Source organism: Manacus candei, unplaced genomic scaffold (genome assembly GCF_025592945.1).
Source record: "Manacus candei isolate 608988 ecotype Guabito, Panama unplaced genomic scaffold, ASM2559294v1 h1tg000046l, whole genome shotgun sequence".
NCBI lineage: Eukaryota > Metazoa > Chordata > Aves > Passeriformes > Pipridae > Manacus > Manacus candei.
Genome location: NW_026138094.1, coordinates 12,735,038 through 12,745,373, shown reverse-complemented (window position 1 = coordinate 12,745,373; position 10,336 = coordinate 12,735,038).

Below are 10,336 nucleotides of genomic sequence, written 5' to 3'. Positions count from 1 at the left end.
TCACCTGGCAGCCTGTGTGTCATCCCTGCTTTGTGTCTTGCACGCTGTGCTCACGTCTGGTTAAAACGTGAGCTGTCCAGGGCAGGACCTGTCTTCAGTGCTGGCTTGCTTACTGGTGCTATTATAAATAATTAAGATAATTATCCAATATGTTTATGACAACTGACTACTTTGGGTCGGCTTCTCTGAGGGCTCCTGTCATCAATGAAAATTCTGCAAATGGAGGGGTTTGCAGACTCCGGTGCCAAAGATGGATTACCTGGAAGCTTTCAGAGCTATAAACAATGCACTTTCCATTTGCCTCTCCATCCTGTATGGAAATGATCAGAAACTGTGATTTTACAGTGTGAGTAAATGGGTGAGAGATGTCAACAGCACGAGTGAGACAGAGGCACTCTCTTCTGCGATGCCAGCTCCCAGAATATTAAGAGTTTGCCAAAGGCGTTTCAGAGATAGGTTTCCTATCTTCATCAATAATTTAAAGCATTCCCAAGTCTCCTCTGAGTAACTTGGAATAAGAGCTGAAGGCACGGATGTCAGAAGGCAGAGTGACTCCCAATTAGTCAGGTAGAGTGCCTTCTTGTTGACTCAGCCAGGGCAAGGGTAGCTATAAAACCCAGGCTCGAGTCCTTATAGATTCCTTAATAGTTTTCTTCTTTAAATCTGTGGTAATTTGTAAGAGATGAGTGGGCAGTCCAGTCCCTAATTCACCGGAGTGCTCATTAGTGCCATGGAAAAACACACAGGATGTTCTGTAAGTTGGCAGATTTAGTTGCTAACAGGAGATGGGTTGGAGAATCAGCACCACCCTGTACGTGAGCAAGGGCCAGGAAGAGGTGGCAGCTTTTAAAAGCTGCTGGAAACTGTGGCATGACTTGGGGGCATTATTAACCAAGAAGAGTTTGGAGTTATGCCTTCCAAGCTGGGAGTTGGTCTTTGAAAGCATTGCCCATTAGGATTGTTGGATCTACATGGAGTTTTGAGGAAGTGATGGTATTTTGTCCTTGCACATGTGGGTCCTATTACAACATTTTGGTGTCATGCAGAAAGTTGCTCGTGGGCCCCTAAATCTGGGTCACATGAATGCATTGCCCTGAATCAGACAATTTGCAGCAGCTCTCTGGCTGCAGCTATCTATATGTGTCATAAAAACTCTTGAGTGTCCTATCTTGAGCATGCTAAATGTGTTTATTTACCACACAGCTTATTGTGCACTAAACTCACCCACATGGCAGGCAATTTTCTAGTGCTTAGGCCACTATTTGACCCAGCTGCCATGGAGAGGGCTATATTAAGTCCAGCTGATCAGGGCTGTCTCCACAGTGGAACAGGAAATTAGTCTCTATAGCTGTGTGACTCTGTCAGCTTTTTTACGCATTTCACACAACTAATTTCCTATAATGTGCAGCTTTTCCTACTTTTTTTTTTCTCCTGGTGTGAGTAACATTATTTTGATATTGCATTCCCTGATGTGGTATTCAAATCTTAAGCATGACACTAATTATGTATTATTCTTTTCTATTTTTTTAACTTTTCTCCTGACACTGCTTATTGCACCTGTTTATGCCCTAGTGTTTTTAACTGCATGTGTTTCCATCCAAAACATGCTGGTTCCTTGCACTTGGTTTGGAATTGTGTTTTGCTGCTCACTTCTACATTTAATCACAGTTTGCAGTGCTTGCCTGGCCCAGTGGCAGCACTTGACTGAATCTTTCCTCCTTTGAAAAAACATGGATTTTTCAAAGCTGTCCCTTGTACTGTTGAGATCAGATTTTTAAATAGCTAGTTACTAAGAAAAACATTACAAGTACCTTGAAGACAGAAGTTTTGGGGATTAAGGAGCTCTGGAAAACTGCAGGTGAAGAGAGGATGAAGAGGGTGGGGTTGCAGTGAAGTGGGGATTTGTTTCCCCCCCATAGGCTCATGTTCCAGCACTGACTTCAGTCATCGTGTAGAGTTGCAGATGTTGTTGCTCAGGCCCAAAGTCTTGTCTTCTTATTATATCTATCTAAAATCAGCAATCTCATTCCATGAGGAACAGATCTTCAGCTCTGCAACTCAGATTTTCAAGGAGCAGAGTGTTATTATCAAGTGATGACAGTGTCTCACATATGGCTTGACTTGTCTGTGTAGGCAAAGCCACTCCATGCATGCTCCTATCTCATGGCAAGTGCAAGGTAATTCATGTATCTGAGATTAAAACTCCAGGTATTTGATGCTTCAGGTCTTGTCACTGCTTTTTGTTAATATGACAGAATTTATTCAGCGGCAAAATATGGTTTGACATTCAGTCCCATTGTCCTGCATCCTTAAACTCCTGGGAAACTGTGTGATCCATGGCAGGACGAAATTCTCAACTAAATTACACTGCTTTGGGTCTAAGGCTGCTCCTCTACACTGCAAGGATTTTGTCCCTGCTCTTCCCTGCTGTAGAGTGTCACCATCCCGTGCTTTATGCCTTGGGTTTTACTGATCAGGTGGCTGGAGAGCTGGTAATATGCCACTGGGCCAGTGGCTTAATGCAGGAATTACTGGAAGCAGCAGTCTTGGAGTGCTTTTTATGAAGATAACAAGGCTTTTGCAGACATAAAAAGCAGGAGAAATGCTTATTAGTTATGGGGAAGGTGAAAGGCTTACAAAACTGATTAGTGTAGCAGTGTGGTCAGATTGAAATGAAAGCTCAGTGGCATAATCGTTAATTGGGTGCTTACTTACCTACTAATTTGAGCTTGGATGTCAGCAGTACTGCACTTCATCTCAAACCAGAGGTCAGGCTTTAATGCTACATCATAAATTACGTAAAGGCACAACACTAACAATTAGATAATTATGGAGACCCATGCTGTTGCAATTTAACTGGGCAAGTTCAGGGCAATCATGACAGGAATAGTGCTTAACCCTGAATCTGCTGCCTTTCTTTCAACCTGACAGCCAAATATATGTGGCCAAGGAGGTACCCAGCTGTCTGGCAGCCCACAGGTTAAAAGCATCTTCCTCTATTAGTCAGATTCATCAGATGGCTGGGGCGAACTCTGAGGCAATATTGCAAAAACATTAATTATGGTTCAGAAAGAAAAGCCTGTGTTTTAATCTGCAGGAGATTCTGGGCAGGGCACAGCAGTCAGAACAGTTTTTTGTGTTCAAGGCACCATTGTGGTTTTTTTATTTGTTTCTAAGCCAAGCCTATGTATATGTTCAGTTTATTTACTTTGCTTAAATAAACCACCAAGCCAAAAATAAGGTTATCTGCAGGGATCTCTTTCCATACATCCATGCTGCATGGGACAGACATGCCAAACCTCCCATTTCCAGTCCTGGAGTCATTCCATTGCCCATAGCTTGTATCTGCCCAGCTGGCAGTGCTGCTTTCTGGGGCTGAAGTAGCACTGTAGAGCAGAGACAAGGCCACTGCAGAGGGTGGCTTGTCCCCAGCACTGTTCCTGCTATGACCTTGCTGGAAGGCCCACCTGCAGCCTCCAGTGGTCATTGCCCATCAGTCCCAAGCACATTCCAGGGTGGATCCTCTTGATGTCCTTGATGGCTTTAATGGGGAGAGAGTTCAGTCAACGCTGGGCATTTGAAAATTCAATCCACAGAAGAGAGATTGAGGATCAGGGTGGAAAATGTCAGTCAGGTGGATTGAAAAGTGATTGACAGTGGGATGAAATTAATAACATGCAGATCTTGAGTTGTTTGGCTGTGTAATTTTAGACATAAAGAAGAGTACCCTCATTGAGAAATATGTAATGAACAGTGATTTCTGTGGCATCTTAGGAGCCTACAGGCTTTATTGGATTTAGGCCTAGGACTTTTTTTAGTGTTGTCCTTTTACTTTTGTTCCAGATCCTTTTAGCAATCAGGTAAATTGCTCACACCGTGACATTTTATTACCTCTGTAAACATTGGGTTTTGTCTGTGCTTGGCTGGGGCTGAGTAAACTCTGTGCATAAAAAAATTAGAGCTGCCCACTGCTGGCATATTGGCACTGTTTTCCTTATTCAGGACATTTTTTATAACCAGCAAAAAAATAGTCTTTCAAGGAAGCATCTCCTGTTACTAGTAATGGTGTTTTATGGTGTACTGTGCAGTGTTGTATGACATTTTCATTTTTGGGTTGAGGGACTGTGTGCTTTAGCTTTAGCCATGTCTTGCTTTAGCTTTGGTAGGTAAAATTCCTTCAGGTGCTAAGTTTGTTATAAAAGTGCTAGGAAACCCTTAGCTGTGGCACATTGCTTTGAAAAATAATCTTATAACCTTTATATATGGGCTGCAATATAGCATGGTCAAGTAATGACACATCTGGTTACCTATTATTAAGGGTTGAGTTATGGTATGCTTTTTCTTTTAATTAGTCTGTGATAAACAAAAACTCAGGGACTGTTCTGCTCTGGTAGTTCTCATTTTTCCTGCAGCCTTCTCTGCCCTTATGGGTTTATTAGTGTAGAAAAAGTGGCATGTTGTAGTTGCAATGTCTAGACTGCTGTGGTAGACCAAGCAGGAGGCTTGGTCTGAACCAAATCTCCATCTGCAGTGCTGGAGGGCTCTGGGTAGGTCAATGTTACATTAAATTTGGTAGCTAGAGGCCATGCTGATTCCCAAATTCCCTGCCAGGCCTGCATGGGTCAGATTATTCCCTTTTGGGGTGCTCTACAAAGCGTGGGGGGAGGAGATGGACCTATTTGCTCATGTTGCTTGAGAACTGGATTTTTTTAAAATTCCTTTTTGCCTCTTGGTACTCTTTAAAGGGGAAGAAAAAGCCAAATTTTGTCATGTTTGGACTACACTTGGCTGTGTGTGTCTGAGAACTGCGTGCAGATATTACTGGGCTCAGTCCTGCAGTGACCAGGAGGGATTTTCTGGCCTTTATAAAGAGAAGACTCAGGGTAGGGGCACCAGAGCTCCCTCCAAGCAATAAAACCAATCCCATTCTTTGGCTGCCACTCTCCCAGTGCTGCCCTGGGGAGAGCCAGGCCAATGGGTGTTGGGAATGGCTGTGCTACAAAGGGTCATGCTGGGTCTGAGTCCAGGTCTTAAAAAGCCTTTAATGGGTCGGAAATGATCTTCAGTGCAGGGGACATGCAGGAGTAGCCTTGCAGGCATGTTGACAGTTTTGCCCTCCTAATAAACGTGGCACTGCTCTCCTGCAGCGTCTGAGGGTATATGTGGCATGAATCCTTTCCCAAAGGGGCTGGTGCCTTGGGTCTGTGACAGTTTGATCAGTGCTGTAGACCATGACATAAAAAGACCAGCAATTCCTCCTGGCAGGTCTTACTAGCAAAAAAACCCCCATTTTATAAATAAACCCTCTTATGGGAATTGCAAAAGGAAGCTCTGTCCTTAGGACGGTGCAGACCCAAAGAAGCTGATGTATCTGCACGTGTAGCTCCTGTGCAGATCCCGTCAGCAATTGCTCACAGTTGGAGCTTGCCTGGACCAGAGACAAACCTCTGCCAACCCTGGAAATTTCACTGCAATATTTGGGCTTTCTCAGGAAGCTGTAGCTGCTGGATGGAAGAGAAGGAACTAGAGTTGCAGCTTTCGTTTTAAAAGGCTCAGGTTTCTAGAGCTGGGAAGGAAAGCTGAGCAACATAAAGCAAGTGTGCCCTCAAGGTTCAGAAAGCAGAAGGTGAATGAAAGGCACCTGCAGTGATTTCTTTTCGAAGGATCACTTGATGTTTCACCTTTTCATGTGGCTTCCTGACACCAGTGTCAGGACTTTTGCCTCCCTGGGACTGGTGCCAGCATTTGCAGAGCAAAGAGCAGAGGCTGGTGCTGTGATTTGCTCATCTGGGCAAGATCTCAGGCAAATGGGACAGTGGAATGCTGTGCCTGAAGCAGATCAAATGTTTGCACTGTGGGTTAAAAATGCAGCTTTGATGAGGCACTTAATGCACATGTAGCTTGGTGCACCATATCACTGGTGCCCCTTCATGGAGTTGATTCTGTAGCAGTCATTAAAAATCCTGGCTGTGCTTTAACTATAGCCCTTTCCTCTCCCTACCTCACAAGCCAGAAAATATCCATAAAGTAAACTTTCATCAGTCTTTCTGTCTTTAAAACCATGGGCCACTCCCACTATAGTGTCTTGAATGCTGACTGCCACTGGATTTATTCCTAGTGGGTTGAGAATTGGGTTGAACTGAAGAACACCTGAACTGCACAGCTGGCTGAGCAAATTGGGTAATCTCTGCACACTGGGAACAAAACTACAGGTCCAATTTACTCAATATCTGCACAGACCTCAAAGCTCTGGCTTGTTCCTTGCGCATCCTCAATCTCTCTAGGTTATTCTTTGGCATCAATAGTGCAGGAGATCAGCAGCTCTCTGGGAGTTCAGCCCCTGCACAGAAAGGAAGGAGAGGAATATTGACAGTTTTACTGTGAACTTTTTGCTTGCATCAGTGGTTTGTTATTCACATGTACAACAAGGCCCTGTATAAAGTAAAGACCACTTGGGATCCACTCTCTGGAGAGAAGTTACATCTCCACAGGTCTCTGGAGTTTGGTGTTTCAAAATAATGTCACTGAGTGAATGGTGACATTGCTGGAAGGTTGGACTTCTCTCTCACTGAGGAGGATTTATGTGAGGTTGGAGAATCTCTCGGTGAGACCTGCAGGTGATCTGGGTAAACCTAGGGGCATAAGGCCAATGTTTCATCTCCTCTTGCACAGACAAGGTGGTTCCAGCCAGTGTAAGCTTTTTCACTCACCTCCTGTGCCAGGAAGTCATGCCCTTCCCCAAATATTGAAGAGACAGGTAGGCCAAAACCTAAATCATGTCCTCTGCTGCTTGGAAGGGTGAAGGTCTGATTTCCATCCAGCCTGGCTGTGCCTCCCCATGCTCTAATTTACAGGTTATGCCAAGCCTCAGTTTTCTCTGCTCCCAGTGACGGTGCAGCATTTCATGCCCTGTGCTGTGACCCCTCTCCCATGCCAGATTCCACCTCTGCACAATACTGGAGCTGGGGACTGGACCCCAGAGGGATCCTGCATGCAAAAGAGCCTTGACAGAGAGTGCAATAACCCTGACCTACAGCCCTCTGTCACAACCCCTCCCACGGTACAGGGGCAGATCCTGTGACTGCAAAGCCTCATGCACTGTCTCAGAATTGTGTTTAAGGTCATTGTGCTGGTCTAACTTACACAAAGTCTAGGTACTTTAGAACAGCTGTGGGCTTCACATAAAGCTCTCTTCGTTCTGGACATTTTCTCTCTCTTCCTTGGAAAACTTTAACTGCCTTTGCCTTCAGAAAGCTGAAAATAATGGTTTTTTGCAGAACAAATTCTGTCTCATGCATAAAGCAGAGTTGTACCACTGTAAGTAGTATGTAATTTAAATGTGTATTGATTTTTTTCCAAGTGAGATTCCAGTAAGAAATCCCATCACACTGCTACTTAGACTCCCAACAACACGTACAGGTGCAATGCTGCGTGCACTGAAATCGAAGTTGTCTTTAGGAAACTTGGCACTGTGAAGCTTTTCCATGGTTGCAATCAGTAACAGCAGTGCTGTTGCCAACAGTACTACTGCTCCATCTGTGAGAGGGAGTGGGGAATTTAAACTGGACTTTGGTGGCAGCCAGTGGTGCCCAACTGCAGTAACTGTGTGGCCTGAAAGAACAAATTCTGTGTGTTGGTGGTACAGCTGCCTCTGAATCAAAATCTCCTGACTAGCCTGGCCAGGCTGGGCTGGAAATCTAGCAGCAGCCAGTAGCATCTGGGGCTTGATTTCACTCCTTAGTGGTAAAAAACTTAAGTATTCCTATTGCATTAATGCTTATTTTTGATACAAATGGCAAAACAATTCAGCAAACAGGATCTTTACAGCTGAGAGATTGAGTAACAAGGGAAAGAAAATGTCAATGCAAGTTAAACCAAATTTAATAAAGGAAATAAAAACAATATACTGACACTGAAATATAATCTTAACACTCTGACTGCAACTAACTGAAGCCAGGAAATTCTCAGCTAAGTGTTCCCTCAGCCCTCTTAAATCAGCCCGGTTTGCTTAGGCATTGTTGCACATAAGCGCCTTTACGAGCCGGCCCCAAAACACTGGGTGATAATATGAGCACTAAGAAGATATTTATTTCATCAGCTGTGTGTTTGGATGGATCTGGGATGGATGAATTAGCAGTGATTCTGCAAGCCATCAAAAAATCAGCTGAACTGTGAGTTCATGCTTACACAGGTTGCAGGATCAAGGTCACTGTGCTCCAGGAAAAGTGCAATCCATAAGGTGGGACTGAGGGCACAAGAGTATTACCGAGGTCCCTTTGTAGATACTCTAATGCTGCTTTTCACACATACTAGAGAATTGATCTTCACAAAATCTATACATTAAGGAACCTTCCTTTGCCAGATGAGAGGCTGAGGTCCTGAGAGACTGTGGTTTGCCAGCAGTCTCAGAAAGTGTGTGTGGCAGTGCCCAGACTTGAACTCAGTGCTTCCATTTGGTGTTTTAGTCGCACTCATGGACCAGAAAAAATTAAAAGGTTCAAAACCTGGGGGATCTGAACTGCCCTACAGTTGCATTTTAATTTAGTGGATTTTAAATAGAGCTGGGAGGGAGCTCACCATGCCCTGCTCCAGTTTGGGATTTGGTTTTGGGAACTGAGGGCCTCCAGAACCAGAATTTCCTGGAGTCCTGCTTGAATTGGAGACTTAGGATGAGGGCTGGGTCAGGATGAAGCTGCTGCACTTACCTGCTTTGAGGTATGAGAGGATTATGAGATGGGTGATGAGCATGGTTTACTCAGTAGCAATCTTTCTTCTCTAAAAGAAAATCTTGTTCTTGAAAAAGGAGATGAGTGCCACTCCATCTTTCTCCAGAAATCTGGCCCTTAAAATATATTTGGAGTTCTGATTCTTCATTTTTATGCAAAAAAAAAAAAAGGCCTTTCTCATGGGAGTAATCCTGTGAAAGCCTTCAGAGCCTGCTTGAATCATTAGGTCTGCAGATCTTCTGGGTGAGATAATATAAGCAACAGTTTGTGCCAAGTGCTTGTGTTTTTGTTCCCCCCACCTCTAAGGAGTCAGATCAACTAAATTTGAACTTCCTGATACTGTTTGCAGTTGAATGAGAAAACACTGATATCAGCCAAATATATGCCTTGGTTTTTCTTCTTGCTTATGTTCAGAAAATGCACCTAATATTTTCTGTTGGAAGCACAAACAGATTTCTTGCCCAGATTTGCCTTGTTGCTGGAATCCATGTCCAAGAAGCTTTGGCCTGCCTCTCAAGACCTCATTGCTAGTCCTGACCATCTCTTTATTGAAGAGCCTTCACAGTCCATATCCATCCTGCTTATCACTCTTACTCAGTATTGACAAATCTGTGCCCACTTCTGACAGGCCACAACTAATTGATTTTCTACCAGCCAAGTTTTCTAGCAAACACTTTTGCAGTGTGTGGCCTTATGAGTTCCCCCTGGGCTCAGGGAAAGGGAGGGGAGGGAATATCTTCAAAAGTATGTATTTTTGTAATATTTAAATTCTGCCTCCTCTCTTGCTTTCCCCCTTAAAGCCTGTCACAGGCAGAGGGGCAGTGACACGGTACCAGTAAAAAATTTTTAATTGCTTTTGCTTTCTTTTTCCTTGTTTTGTTTTTTTTTTTTTTTTTTTTTTTTTCATGCACCTCCACGTGGTGTTTCTGTTTCTCACAGTCAGGCCAGGAGATCTGTGGGACTAGGGCTGACATTCTGTCCAGCCCCCAGAACACTGAGATCTTAATCTGTGCTTAGAACTCCCAGAATCTGTGGCGGTACAAGCATTAAACGGTCTCTTCTGCTTGCGTGCAGGAAAATCCAGTAAACCCATCTGGATATAGCTCAGCCCTGCTTTTTAATTCCTTGCTGGTGGCCCACACTCTCCGTGACTGCTTTGGGAAGGCTCTGAGTGCTCCTCCTGTTGATCTTCCCCACACCCAGTGCTGTGGTGAGGGCCTGGCTGCCACGCTGAAAGGGTTAGGTGCAAAAATAAGTATCAGCACCTTTCTCATCTCCTGTAGTCTGAGGGTAGGAAGCTATTTGCTTTCCTAAAATCCCATTTATTCACTGTAGTAATTCAGGGCCTGACTTTTCTTGGCTTTTACCTTCCCATGACTACAGGACTACAGGGCTGGGCCAAATCACAGCATAGCCCGAGCTGTCAGTCATTTTAATAATTATTATTAACCCCCCGCTGATGCTTTTCCACATGAAAGCAAAAGGCTCTTTGGCACTTTTCTTACTTTTCTTTAAAAGATGGAAGGTGGAATAACAAAGTTCTTAATTAGCTGAGCTGGTGTTGGAAAGCTCAGTGTCAGATTTCCAGGTCAGTGTTTGATGGAGGAATG